Here is a 13,448-nt window from a genome sequence, read left to right on the forward strand (position 1 = left end):
AAATAGCCAAGATACTTTAGGGAGGTCCCATGAATATTTCTTCCAGTTTCCCCCAATAGTTACATCTTATGTAATTATGCTACAATATCAAAACCTGGAAATTGACATTGGCACATTACATGTGTTTAGTTCTATATAATTTCATCACATGTGTAAGTTCGTGAAACCACCACCATAATCAAGATACAGAACTATTCCATCACCATAGAAATCTACTTTGTGCTACTCTTCATTGTCTCATCCATTCTACTCATCCACCATCCCTAACTTCTAGCAACTGCAAATTTGTTTTCCATCTCTATAATATTATTTCAAAAAGTTATATAAGTAGAGCCATATAGTATGTGACCTTTTCAAATTGGCTTTTTCACCCAGCATAATTCTATGAAGATACATATTTAAAGTGAGTTTCTTGAAGACAGCATATTGTTTGGGCATTTCTTTTCAAATTTTCTATCCACTGTGCAAATCTCTGTCTTTTTGAATTTTAAAAATCTTTTCAATTAGAGTTGACATTTAATATGGTGTATAGCATAGTATACAGCATAATTATTACACATTTATATAATTTACAAAGTAATTCCCCCAATAAGTCTTGCAGTAAACTGATACCATATATATTTATTAAAAGATTGACTATAATCCATATGCTGTCCTTTACATCCTCATTTTGTAATGATCAATTTATACCTCTTAATCTAGGGGTGTCGAACTCAATCAGAGAAGGGGCCAAAATCTAAAATCCAGCCTAAATCGCGGGCCGAATGGTTTACTGAACAGTCATAAACTGTCATTGTGATGGAAACGCAGCGGAGTGCAGTGATGACAGCGCGGTGCGGGCCACATTGCAAGGCCTGGCGGGACGGATTTGGCCCGCGGGCCTTGTGTTTGACACATGTGTCTTAATCCCTTCACCTTTTTCACCCAGCCCCCGACTTCCTTCAGATACTGTGTATCTGTGAGTTTGTTTCCACACATAAGAGAAATCATATGTGTTTGTTTTTCTCATTTGACTCATCTAAGTCCATCCATGCTTTTACAAATGGTAAGACTGCATTCTTTTTATGGCTGATTAATATTCCATTGTGCATATATACCACATCTTCTTTATCCATTCATCTCCCCCCCCCCCAACAGCAAGTTTATTTGTAATATGAGTTAAGGATTATTTTAATGCATGCTGAGAAACAGTAATACTCCAAACATCTAGGTTACTATCTCAGAGGGAATACAAGACAATGTTAGAAGAGGCTTTGGCACACACAACTATTGGAACAAGATTACCAGAAAACACTATTAAAACCTTATTATCGGAACACTCACATATTACCTACTTTTATGTCATATCGCCTTCATGGATAGCTCATCTTCTAGTTTCTGACTGGCTATTTGAGTAAATAGCATTCAAGGTTAAACATTATGTCTCGACAGTAGGGAAAAAATACAGAAGTGGTAAGCATCACAACATTTCAGAGTCTACATATACTAATACAACAGTAAGATTAAGAAACAGTATTTCAATTTCTTTTCTGAAACAACATTTGGCAATGCTTAGCTCGTGAGAAGACACTGCCTTGGCCCGTCCACTCTTTTAAGCTTTTGAAAGTGTTTCCTTGCATTGTGGATGTTGATAAGAGTAGCTACAGAAGGAATAGATGGATCAGACATCACAACCATAACGTAAGTGTTGGATGTAAAGATATCAATAAAAACAGCAAAGTTCCCAACTTCCATGCTCTGGGAAGAAGCAGCCGTCTCGCTGCAGCTCAACTTAAACTGCTTAATAATGTTGCTGATTTTTTCAAATCTGTGGACAGCACACTGCTCTTTACACTGATAGTGAGAAATCACCAGAAAAGTAGCTCTCTCAAATAGAAGCACTTCATTGGCCTTGATAATTTTAGCAAAATCCCTCAGGTTCATTTCTAGCTGCTGAACATTGGGAATCAGCTGATAAACAATGCTTATAGAGAGTTTCATCTCAGATAAATGTCCAGAAGCAAGAACATTCCAGTGGGCGAGACAAATGCTTCAGATCTTCTCACTCTTTAAAAATCAAATCCCGCTGAACCTTCTGTACCAGATCCATCTTGTTGCACCAAGCAAAAGATTTTGGCATCTGGAGAATTCTGCAGAATGGTTTCCAGGCATAACTGGTAATAGTGCATGTCCTTTTCCAATTCGTGGCTCTCCACATCAAAGACATAAATCAGAATCTCCACATTTTGGAAGATGTCTCATTGGCTAGTGAAGTAGTTTTTCATGAAGATGTCCTGTCCACCACAGTCCCTCAGGTTCAACACCAGGTTTTCCAGAAATCGAACATGGGAATTTTCTACATCAAATGTCCTTGTATTTCCAACAGTCTCTGAGAGAGTAGGTGCTCAAACTGCTATTAATTTGAAGACTATGTAAACTGTCTAGTATTTTTGCATTAAATTGATGTGTGTCTCTGGCAATATAATTTGCAAAGATAATAGATCTCATGATTGTCTTACCAGACCCACTGTTACCCATCAATAGCACGTTTTTCTTAAAGGTTGCATTTGGCAGCACCCACCCTGCTCTCTGGTTGACATGAAGGCACCTTGGAGCAGACTGGCTGTGTGGCTTCAGGGAGAGTGTTGAAGGGACAAACACCAGGGTCTCTGTACTTGGCTTCTCTCCTGCACCAACTGCAGATGCCATCTTTCCTTTCTTGGTTTGAGCCCCCATCTTTTGATTGATAAATCTCATCAATTTCCATTTAAAGTAATTATTGATAGATATGTAGTTATTGACATTTTAGTAATTGTTTTTATTGTTTTTGTAGTTCTTCTCTGTTCCTTTTTTTTTTTTTTTTGATCTCTTGTATGTTGATGACTTTCTGTAGTGTTGTATTTGAATTCCTTAATCTTTATTTCTTGTAGAGTTTTGGTTTGTGGTTTCCATGTGCTGCATAATTACTAGGCTGTGTGTACAGCAGTTTATTTAAACTGATGGTCACTTAAATATGAATACACTCTAAAAATACAAATATTTTTACTCACCTCAACCACATTTACATTTCATAATTATTTTTTATTTTTTATTTTTTTAAATATATTTTTTATTGATTTTTTACAGAGAGGAAGGGAGAGAGATAGAGAGCTAGAAATATCAATGAGAGAGAAACATTGACTAGCTGTCTCTTGCACACCCCCTACCAAGGATGTGCCCACAACCAATGTACATGCCCTTGTCCGGAATCGAACCTGGGACCTTTCAGTCCACAGACCGATGTTCTACCACTGAGCCAAACCAGTTTTGGCTCAACTTCTATTTTTTAAATAAGAGTTTATATATGGTTGGTGTTATTTCTTTCTTAAATGTTTGTAATTCAGCAGTGAATCCTGTGATTCCTGATGACCCTTTCATTTTGAACATTCTGAAGTTTTAATAAGGCCCTTGTCATCAATCTTTGTGTTTTAGTTGTGTGTCTCTTCTGTCTTTATTTCTCATCTCTGCCTCTTGCCTCTTTTTCATACTCTTGGGTGAATTTTTCACAACTTGAGACTGGCAGTCCCCTCTGAGAAAGCTGAGGAAACTGTCCAATTTGTAGTTCCTATAAACATAGATTTTTTTGTTTGTTTTTTGGTTCAAGAATTACATCTGACATACTTTAGCTACTAGTGTAGATAACTGACCATTGTGCTAAGCCAGTGGTTGCCAAATCAGTGGGCCATTAAGTTGAACCCAGTTACCCCTGGAAGACTGGTGTAGGAGTTAGAAGGACTGCGTTTTCAGAATTGACTTGGGTGCTCCTAAGTGTGAATTTCTCTGGGCCTCAGTCTGACTATCTGTAAAATTAGGAATGGAATACCTTAATCTTATTATTTTAAAAAATGGAAGTAAATATACAGTAACAACAGAGGAAAGGATGCCAAATAACTTAATAAGTGGGTAATATAGTTTCAGTGGTTATTTGACTTAACAAGTTTTGACACTCAAAAGTAGCCTATTAACATTGGTATGCTTTGAGACAAAGTGTGGAAAGTTAAAAATGGGATTTGCTTAAATGTAGAATGCTTGGAAAAGAATGTTTTTAGTATTTCTGTGCCAACCCAGAAAAACACCACCATGTTCTAATGAAGAATAAAATTTAAAACATTGACAGGATCAAATAACAGGACAAATATGAAAATACTTTTGGAATTCTTTAATAAAGGATTTATGTAAATCTAGAGTAAACTTCTTTTCTTCTTTTTTTTTTGTAGAGTAAACTTCTAAACCCAATAGTTGGATGATGAGTAGCTAGCATAGTCAATAGATTTTAAGGCTGAAAGCTGAAAGAAAGAGCTTCTTAACACAGTGTTTTTCAGAAAATAAAAAAAAAAGTTTGGAATAAGCTTTCAGAACAAGAGTATTTCATTTATTCACTGGAAAAATAACTACCTAGCGCTTAACTCTGGGTCCTGTATAAGGCTAGATGAATAGTTAATAAAAGAAGCTCAACTGGAGGTCACTCTCTGTCAGCCAGAGAGAGAATAGAGGTCAGGGCTCCCGCTATCACAGTTCCCAAGGAAAACCAAGTTGCTGTATTTCTCCCCTCTGTAGCTCCCTGACTGACACCTAAAGCGTATTTACTTTTTTCCTCTTAAAAGTGTTCTACCAATGCTTTCAGTCATCTAATAGGTTCTGATCACCTAGCCAGATGTGTCAGCATACTATCAGAACAGTTCTGAGGTGCTTGCCACCTACCCCACATGGTCTCCATGTCCTACCTATGCCATTCTTACTGTACCCAATAATCCCAACTAGGTTTAGTTTCTTTATCATGTTATGTGGACCCTAAAGAGGGGTGGAGATGGAACAGAAATAGGGGAATATTTCTAGCAACAGAGACTCCATTTCACAATGCCATTTTCTCCAGCAATTGGACAGTTAAGCCTCAGAACATAAACTCCTAATCATATTTGTCATTCCTTCATAGTACTGTTCACCTTATCAGGAAGCAGGGACTCTTGAATAAAGCCACCTCTTCCCCCATTACCAACCCCTTCACCTCTTGCTCTCTTTCTCTCATCTACTCCTTTCTTAGCTTTGCCTTTGGCTTTGTTCCATTATGCTCTAATTTGAGCTCCTGTTAGTTGTCTATAACAACAGGAATTTGTGAAAGCATGTAATATACTGACATTTGGAGAGTTTGACTCTTAGAGTATCATCTTCTCCCCCTCTTTCAACTCAGAGGTAAAGCTCAGCTAACTTGGCTTTTGGCAGCCAAGGAATGAGGAATCTGGTCTCACATCTGAGTTCTTTTCTGAGCAGTCTTCCTGTAGTTCAAAGCCTATGAGCCTGAGTAAGGAATCAGGGCACTAATTGAGCATTTGAGTGAAAACATTTATAGCATGTGGAATCTTGAGGGTCAATAAGTCCAGGATGGAACTGGAAAGATCAGGGCTCCACTCTTGCAATTTCTAGGCTAAACCGAAGTCCAGCTATCTGTGTGTTCCTAAGGCAGGAAAGGAGGGGCCACCTATTGAATAGAGGCATTATGTTCACTTCAGGTACAGGCATTTTGGGGACCAACTCTCTGGGAGTACTAATTCACCTGAGGGTAGTGTTTGAGGGTGAAGAGAACTCTGGGAGCCACTGGACAAAAGCTGTGGATGATGGGTTTATATATAGTTAATCCTCAAAGTCCTAGGGATTTGTTGGACAGAAAGTTTATTAGTCAAAAGTTAGGCATTTGTTTAGCACTTAGTGCAGCTGAGGGTTCAAATAATGCTCTGTGTCTGAGCGAAAGTTGTGGGATGCCACATCTGATTTTGCCAGGTTGTTTAGAAATATGACCCTCTACATCACCTGTTAAACTCTACTTTTCACCCTTCCAAACTCTCCCACATCTCAGCTGCCTCATCAAAATATATTTGTCTTTCTCTTATGAGAGCAAGAGTAATATGGGAAACAATAAAAACTCCCTAGCTTTAAGACCAAAGACTGTCAAGAATTCTAGAATAATTCTACCAATGCCTTGTATTTTCCAAAAAGGAAAACTGAGTGCAAGAAAGGTAAAGGATAACCAATAGCATTCATTTATCATCAACATGTTTATTATCATTATAATTATAACTATTGTTTCTAAATTTTTTAAAAAATATAGTCATCCCTTGATTATTTTTCTTCCACTAAATTTCCTCTGATAATGTTTCCTGCTAACAATCCTTTACATTCTTTCTCTTATATCATTAATCTAAGTATTAGATTACCTTACCTTTTTTTTAAAAATATATTTTTATTGATTTTTTTTGCAGAGAGGAAGGGAGAGAGAGAGCTAGACACGTCGATGAGAGAGAAACATCGACCAGCTGCCTCCTGCACACCGCCCACTGGGGACGAGCCTGCAACCAATGTACATGCCCTTGACCGGAATCAAACTTGGGACCCTTGAGTCCGCAGACCAATGCTCTACCACTGAGCCAAACCGGTTTTGGCTAGATTACCTTATTTTTATTTAACATAGTAAATTTTCTTTCACTTGGAATTTTGACCTCTCTCTAAATCTTTAAGTAGAAAAATTCACCCTGGCCTTTAACCATGAAATTTATAAGTTCATTGCTCTTATTTTAAGAAATGTGTTTCTTATTCTACTGTAAGATCTTTTGAAACAAAGATAATATGTAATTTATTTAGCATCCCCAATGCTTGTGGGATTACCCTTTCTCTGTTCTAGAGAGGATGATAATTAATTGTTAAATAACTGAATATCATATGAATGGCTTCATATATATATATATATATATATATATATATATATAATTTAAAAACTATATTAAAGTATTGTTTTCTATTCCTCCCATGAAGTATAGCTAAAAAACTGGATATTGTATGTGAAACAAATAAAAAAAGCTAAAGGGTAGAGAGAAAAAGGCCGATGGTCTCAGGACCAAAGAAACAACATAGCAATTTTCTTTTTGCCTCATATATCTTACATCTGGAGCTGAAAAAGCCCATAAATCAGAAATTTAAATAAGAATAGATAAAATGAACCCCAAATAAAATCCTGATTTATTTAGGGGAAAAAAAAAACACAGGAAAGGGGTAGTCTAGCAAGATAGAACACTTTTAGACAATAACTGCAGCAAAATGCCATAGGAAAAAAAATGATTTTCAAATGGCCTTTACGAGTAAAGGCCTAGTGGAGAACCTAGACTTCTACACTCACCCAGCTGTAATAAGGTGTATCAACCTGCCTTTCCCCTCCCATACTGAGATCCTGTCAGAGTAAACTGAGTAGGAAGCCAGGAATTCCATTATACTGTACCCCCATGAAGTTAGTGGAGACCATACAGAGAGCCTGGACTTTCACCATTGCCAGATTGTAACCTCCAATTTTTCTCCCATTCCTGGAGTAGTGCCAAGGTGATTACAGTAAAGGCCAACCAGGAAGGCAGCATTTTCACCATCTCTTAGTATCATATCAATTGAAGCAATGTGGGAAATAGTATCAAGGGACTCCTACCTCTTCCAAAAAAGAAGGTATCAGAGGAAGCCTAGTGGAGATCTTGAACACCAAACACTGATCAGCAGTAACAAAGCACCTATCCTCTACAGAGTGTCAGTGGAGGCTAAGCAGGGAAGATGGACTCCCACCACAATTGATTCCATTCCACCTAGCAATAAAAAGGTAGGTGCATTGCTGGCACAGTGTCATAGAAGGTCTATTAAAAAATAAGATTTAAATAAGATCCAGAGTCTCATAATATAATACCCAAAATGTCTAGTAAACAATAGAAAACCACTTGTTACATCAAACACTATGAAATCTCAACTTCAATGAGACAAGATAATTAATTTATACCAGCAGCTAAATTATAAGGATGTTGGAGTTATTTGACAAGGATTTTAAAGCAGCCATCATAAAAATGCTTCAGTGAACAATTAATGCTTATTGAATGGGCTCCACAACAGACTGGAGAGAACAGAGGAAAGAATGAGTGAACTTGAAGATAGAATAATAGGAATTATCTAATCTAATCAACACAGAGAAAATAAATTAAAAAAAAAGAAAAGAGACTCAAGGAACTACAGGGCTGTAATAAAAGATGTAACATTCCTGTCATTAGAGGAGTCCTGGACAAAGAGCAGGAATGAGGGGCTGAAAAAATACTCAAAAAAATAATGGCTGAAAAATCCACAGATTTGGCAAAATACAAACTTAAAATATTAAAAACATGAATGAGCATCAAAGAGGATGAATCAAAGAAATCTACACCAAAACACATCATAAAGTTCTGTAATCTAAACATTCACATGTAACAATCTTGAAAACAGTGAGTTGTAGAGGACCCAGGATTTCAGTGAAGTAGATGGAAATTATACTCACCTTCTCCCAGGATAAAACCAGAAATACAACTATATTATAGAACAATCCCAAGTAACCAACTGAACACTTGCTGAACAGATGTGTTATAACCAAAGACTTACAGAAGAAGCTACGTCTAGACTGGTAGGAAGGGCAGAGGTATGGAAAAGGCTGTGAGGATTAATAAGAAAAAAAATAAAGCTATGCCCAGCTAGCATGGCTCAGGGGTTGAGCACTGACTTATAAACCAGTAGGTTACAGTTTGATTCCCAATCAGGACACACCTCATTAGGGGTGTGTGCGGGATCGATGATTCTAAATCATCAAAGATGTTTATGTCTCTCTCTTCTTATCCCATCCTCTCTGAAATCAATCAAAATATATTTTAAAAAACTACATTGAAATGTTTAAAATGAACCAATCAGAAATCATGCAAATGAAGCTTGCAATTAAGAAGATTAAGAGTGAACTACTGCTGAAACAGGTTTGGCTCAGTGGATAGAGCGTCAGCCTGTGGACTGAAGGGTCCCGGGTTCGATTCCAGTCAAGGGCATGTATATTGGTTGCGGGCACATCCCCAGTGGGGGGTGTGCAAGAGGCAGCTGATCAATGATTCTCTCTCATCGATGTTTCTAACTCTCTATCCTTCTCTCTTCCTCTCTGTAAAATATCAATGAAATATATTAAAAAAAGAAAAAAAGAAATGAAAAGAAAGAGTGAACTACTGAGCATAGAAAACAGCCAACCAGATGGAGGAAGTAATTAGTGATATTGAAGAGAAGAATCTAGAAATAATGCAGAAAATGCATTAATTCCAACAAAGATTTAATTTCCAAAATATATAAAGAACTCAAAGTACAACACCAAACAAACAATCCAATCAAAAGTGGGCAAAGGACCTGAAAATACACCTCTCTGAAGAGGACATTACAAAGAGCCAATCTATATATGAAAAGATGTTCAACCTAGCTGGTAATTAGGAAAATACAAATAAAAACGACAATGAGATACCACATCACACCTGTAAGAGTGGCCATTATCAACAAGACAAGTAATAACAAATGTTGGAGAGGTTGTTGAAAAAAGGAAACCCTCATTCACTGGTGGTGGGAATGTAGACTGGTACAACTGTGGGGAAGCACAAGACTTGTTTGGAAAAGTCAAGGCAGGAGCTGCCATCTTCTGCAAGGTCCCCCAAAGAGGTGCCTGAGTTTTTGGAGAATCCTCCTTACCAACTTCCCAACCAAGTCCTCTGCTTCCCCACACACAACTACTATGGAAAGCAGTCTAGGGATTCCTCAAAAACCTAATTATACAGCTACCATCTGACCCAGCAATCCCTCTCCAGGGTATATACCCGAAAAACTAGAAAATATGTATTCACAAACATATATGCACCTGTATGTTCATTGCAGCATTATTCACGGACCAAGACATGGAAACAATCAAAGTGTCCTATGATAGAGGACTGGATAAAGAAGATGTGGTACATATACACAGTGGTATACTACTCAGTCATAAAAAAGGGTGAACTACTGACATTTGCAACGACATGAGTGGAGTTTGAGAATATTATACTAAGTGAAATAAGTCAGTCAGCAACAGCTGAGAACCATACGACTTCACTCACATGTGGGATGAAACTGAAACTCATGAACATGAACAGTAGTGTGGTGGTTGCCAGAGGGAAGACAATGAGGGGTAAAGGGACTCTTATTATATGTTGATGGAAAAAGATTTGACTTTGTTGGTGGGAACAAGGTTCACTATACAGTTTTTGTGTGTAACTTAGAAACTCATACCTAAAAATTAAATGAATACACTGAGTGGCCAGATTATTATGATCTCTGAATGCATAATAATCTGGCCACTCAGTGTATTCATTTAATTTTTAGGTATGAGTTTCTAAGTTATACACAAAAACTGTAGTGTGTTTCCCTCAGCCTAATCTATACCCTCTCCAATCTGGGATCCCTTGGGGGATGTCCAACTGCCAAGCAGTCAGACATGTCTTTCACAATTCAGGACTGCTGGCTCCCAACTAATTAACTGCCTGCCTGATTGCCCATAACCTCTTCTGCCTGCCAGCCTGATCACTCCCTAACCACTCCCCTGCCAGCCTGATCGACGCTTAACTGCTCCCCTGCCAGCCCAATCATCCCCAACTGCCCTCCCCTGACAACCTGGTCATCCTCAAATGCCCTTTCCTGCATATTCCCTCTTTATTAGATAGGGTTTTTTCTTTAACATATTGGACAGCCCTAACTGGTTTGGCTAGGTGGATGGAGCATCGGCCTGCAGACTCAAGGGGACCAGGTTTGATTCTGGTCAAGGGCATGTAACTTGGTTGGGGGCACATACCCAGTGGGGAGGGTGCAGGAGGCAGTTGATCAATGTTTCTCTCTCATAGATATTTCTAGCTCTCTATCTTTTCCCCTTCCTCTCTGTAAAAAATCAATAAAATATGTTTTAAAAGAAGAAAACATTTAATTCCTCCATATTGGAGGTGTGATCCAGTGGCTGAGACCTCAGGCTGCCACTGATCCCCAGGAAGAGATCATGCCTTGGGAGTTCATGCCCCTGCCAGGCTGAGACCCCAGCCCAGGCTGCTGCCACTGGGAGGGGGATTGTGCTGAGGGGAGTGAATTGGTTTTCATTTTTTATAAAGGGTCAGGAGGGCCTCTGGGCAGCATTCCACCAGGCTGCTTACTCTGTAGGCTTTCAGCAGCAGCCCTCCCTGAGACAGGGGAACTCAGGCAATGCTGAGAGGACTGGGCACCGCCATTTTGTGGCTATGGGCACCTCCATTTTGTCGTGGAGTGTTGGTTAATTTGCATACTACTGTTTTATTAGATAGAATATATACATAGAGATAGGATGTATACTTATATATATTAAAGGCCCAGTGTATAAATTCATGCATGGGTGGGGTCCGGCCAGCCTGGCCCAGGGGAGGGAATATGGGCAAGTTGGCCAGCCTGCCTTCTGGTCGAACTCCTGGTCAAGGGGACAATTTGCATATTAGCCTTTTATTATATAAGATATACACTGAGTGGCCAGATTATTATGTATTCGGAGATCATAATAATCTGACCACTCAGTGTATATGTTGTCTACAAGAGAACCCCTGAGACCAAGTCTCACACACAATGAAAGTAAAGAAAGGATGTAAAAAAATTTCCATGCAAACAGAAATTTTAAAAAAGCTGGGGTAGCAATACTTCTATCTGACAAATAGGTTTCAAAATGTGGGCCATAACAAGAGACAATGAAGGCTAATTCATATTACTAAAGAGATTAAAACAATAAAAGGATATAATACTGGTAAACATATATACATCTATTTAAACATATTTTTTTAAAAAAACTTCTGGAGGATTTAAAGGGAGAGATTAACAGCAATACAATCATAGTGCGTGCCCCACTGATATCACTGATTCGATCTTCTAGACACACACACACACACACAAAAATGTCAACAAGGAAACTGCAACCCTAAACAACAAAATAGCTCAAATGGATTTAGGTAACATTTACAGAACATTTCACCACAAAGCTGAAGAACATACATTCTTCTCAAGAGCATATGAGACATTCTCAAAGCTTGACCATATATTAAGTCTTTGCAAATTCAAGAAGATTGAAATTGTATCAAACACTCTGTCACAATAGCATAAAACTAGAAGTTTACAACGATAAAAACACTTAAAAACATACGAATATATGGAGGCTGCATGGCATGGTATTAAACTATGAATGGGTTACCAATGAAACCAAGGAAGAAATAAAAACCTTCATGGAAAAAAATGAAAATGAACACAAAACACCCTAAAACATATGATATATATCAAAAGTACCCCTGAGAGGGAAGTTTATATCACTACAGGTCTGCTACCTCAGAAAACAAGAAAAATTTCTAATAAATTATCTAACGGTCCAACTTAAAAAAAATTATAAAGGGAACAAGAAGAAAAGCCCAGAGTAAGTATAATAATAATAATAATAATAATAATAATAATAATAATAAAGTTTTGGAGTATTTTTTCTAGATCTGTGATATATGCCATTGGTATTTCAATACTAGGTTGAATAAAAGTGGTGAAAGCAGATACCATTTTCTTTTTACTGTTCTTAAGGAAGATGGCTTTAGTTTATGAAGGAAATAATAATATCAGAGTGTAAATAAATGACATAGAGACTAAAATAAAAAAAAACAATAAAAAAGCTTAATTAAATGAATAGCTGGTTCTTTGAAAAGCTCAACAAGATTGATGAACCTTTAGCCAAACTCATTAAGAATCAGAGAGGACCCAAATAAATAAAATCAGAAAATATAGAGATGAAATATCAACTGAACCAGAGAAATAGAAAGGATTGTAAGAAAATACTATGAACAACTACAGTAGATGCCAACAAGATGAACCACCTGGACAAAGTGGACAAATTCCTAGAAAAATACAATCTTCCAATACTGAGTAAGGAAGAATGAGAAATCTTGAATAGGCTGATAACACTGATGAAATTTAAAGTAATAAAAAAAATTCCCTGCAAACAAAAGCCTTGGTCCATATGGTCTCACTGGGAAGTTTTACGAAACATTCAAAGAAGAATTAACACTTAACTTCCTCAAACTATTCCAAAAAACCCAAGAGGAAGAAACACTGCCAAGCACTTTTTATGAAGCTAGCATTATCCTGATTGCAAAATCAGATAAAGACACTAAAAGAAAGAGAATTACAGTACCTGCCAATATATCTGATGACCACAGATGGTAAAACCCCCAAGAAAACATTAGAAAATCAGATCCAGCAGTCTATATTAAAAAGATCATACATCATGACCTAGTGGGATTTATTATAGGGATGCAAGACTGCTACAATATACTGATATACTCTGTGCATGTGTTTTTACTCTCAAAACTCAAAAATAAGAAAATGTTGAAGAAGCAGTTGAAAATAGACCAAAGATTTAAACTGACATTTCACCAAAGAAATTATATAGATCATAAAAAATATATGAAAAGATGCTTATTATCAATAGTCATTAGGGAAAGTTAAATCCCAATGAGCTATTAATACCTACATATTTTAATAAACATCTAATATTTTAAAAATCGACTAACTAT

General features: G+C 37.3%; 1 protein-coding gene and 1 pseudogene across 2 annotated transcripts in view; both read right to left on the bottom strand.

Annotated features, from left to right (window-relative positions):
• The window catches only part of SLC16A2 (solute carrier family 16 member 2), a 143,948-nt gene that overhangs the window by 36,376 nt on the left and 94,124 nt on the right, over nt 1-13,448 (bottom strand). The window lies entirely within an intron of this gene.
• LOC118704725 lies at nt 1,129-2,689 on the bottom strand (annotated as a pseudogene).

This window comes from Pipistrellus kuhlii, unplaced genomic scaffold, assembly GCF_014108245.1.
Source record: "Pipistrellus kuhlii isolate mPipKuh1 unplaced genomic scaffold, mPipKuh1.p scaffold_m20_p_46, whole genome shotgun sequence".
NCBI lineage: Eukaryota > Metazoa > Chordata > Mammalia > Chiroptera > Vespertilionidae > Pipistrellus > Pipistrellus kuhlii.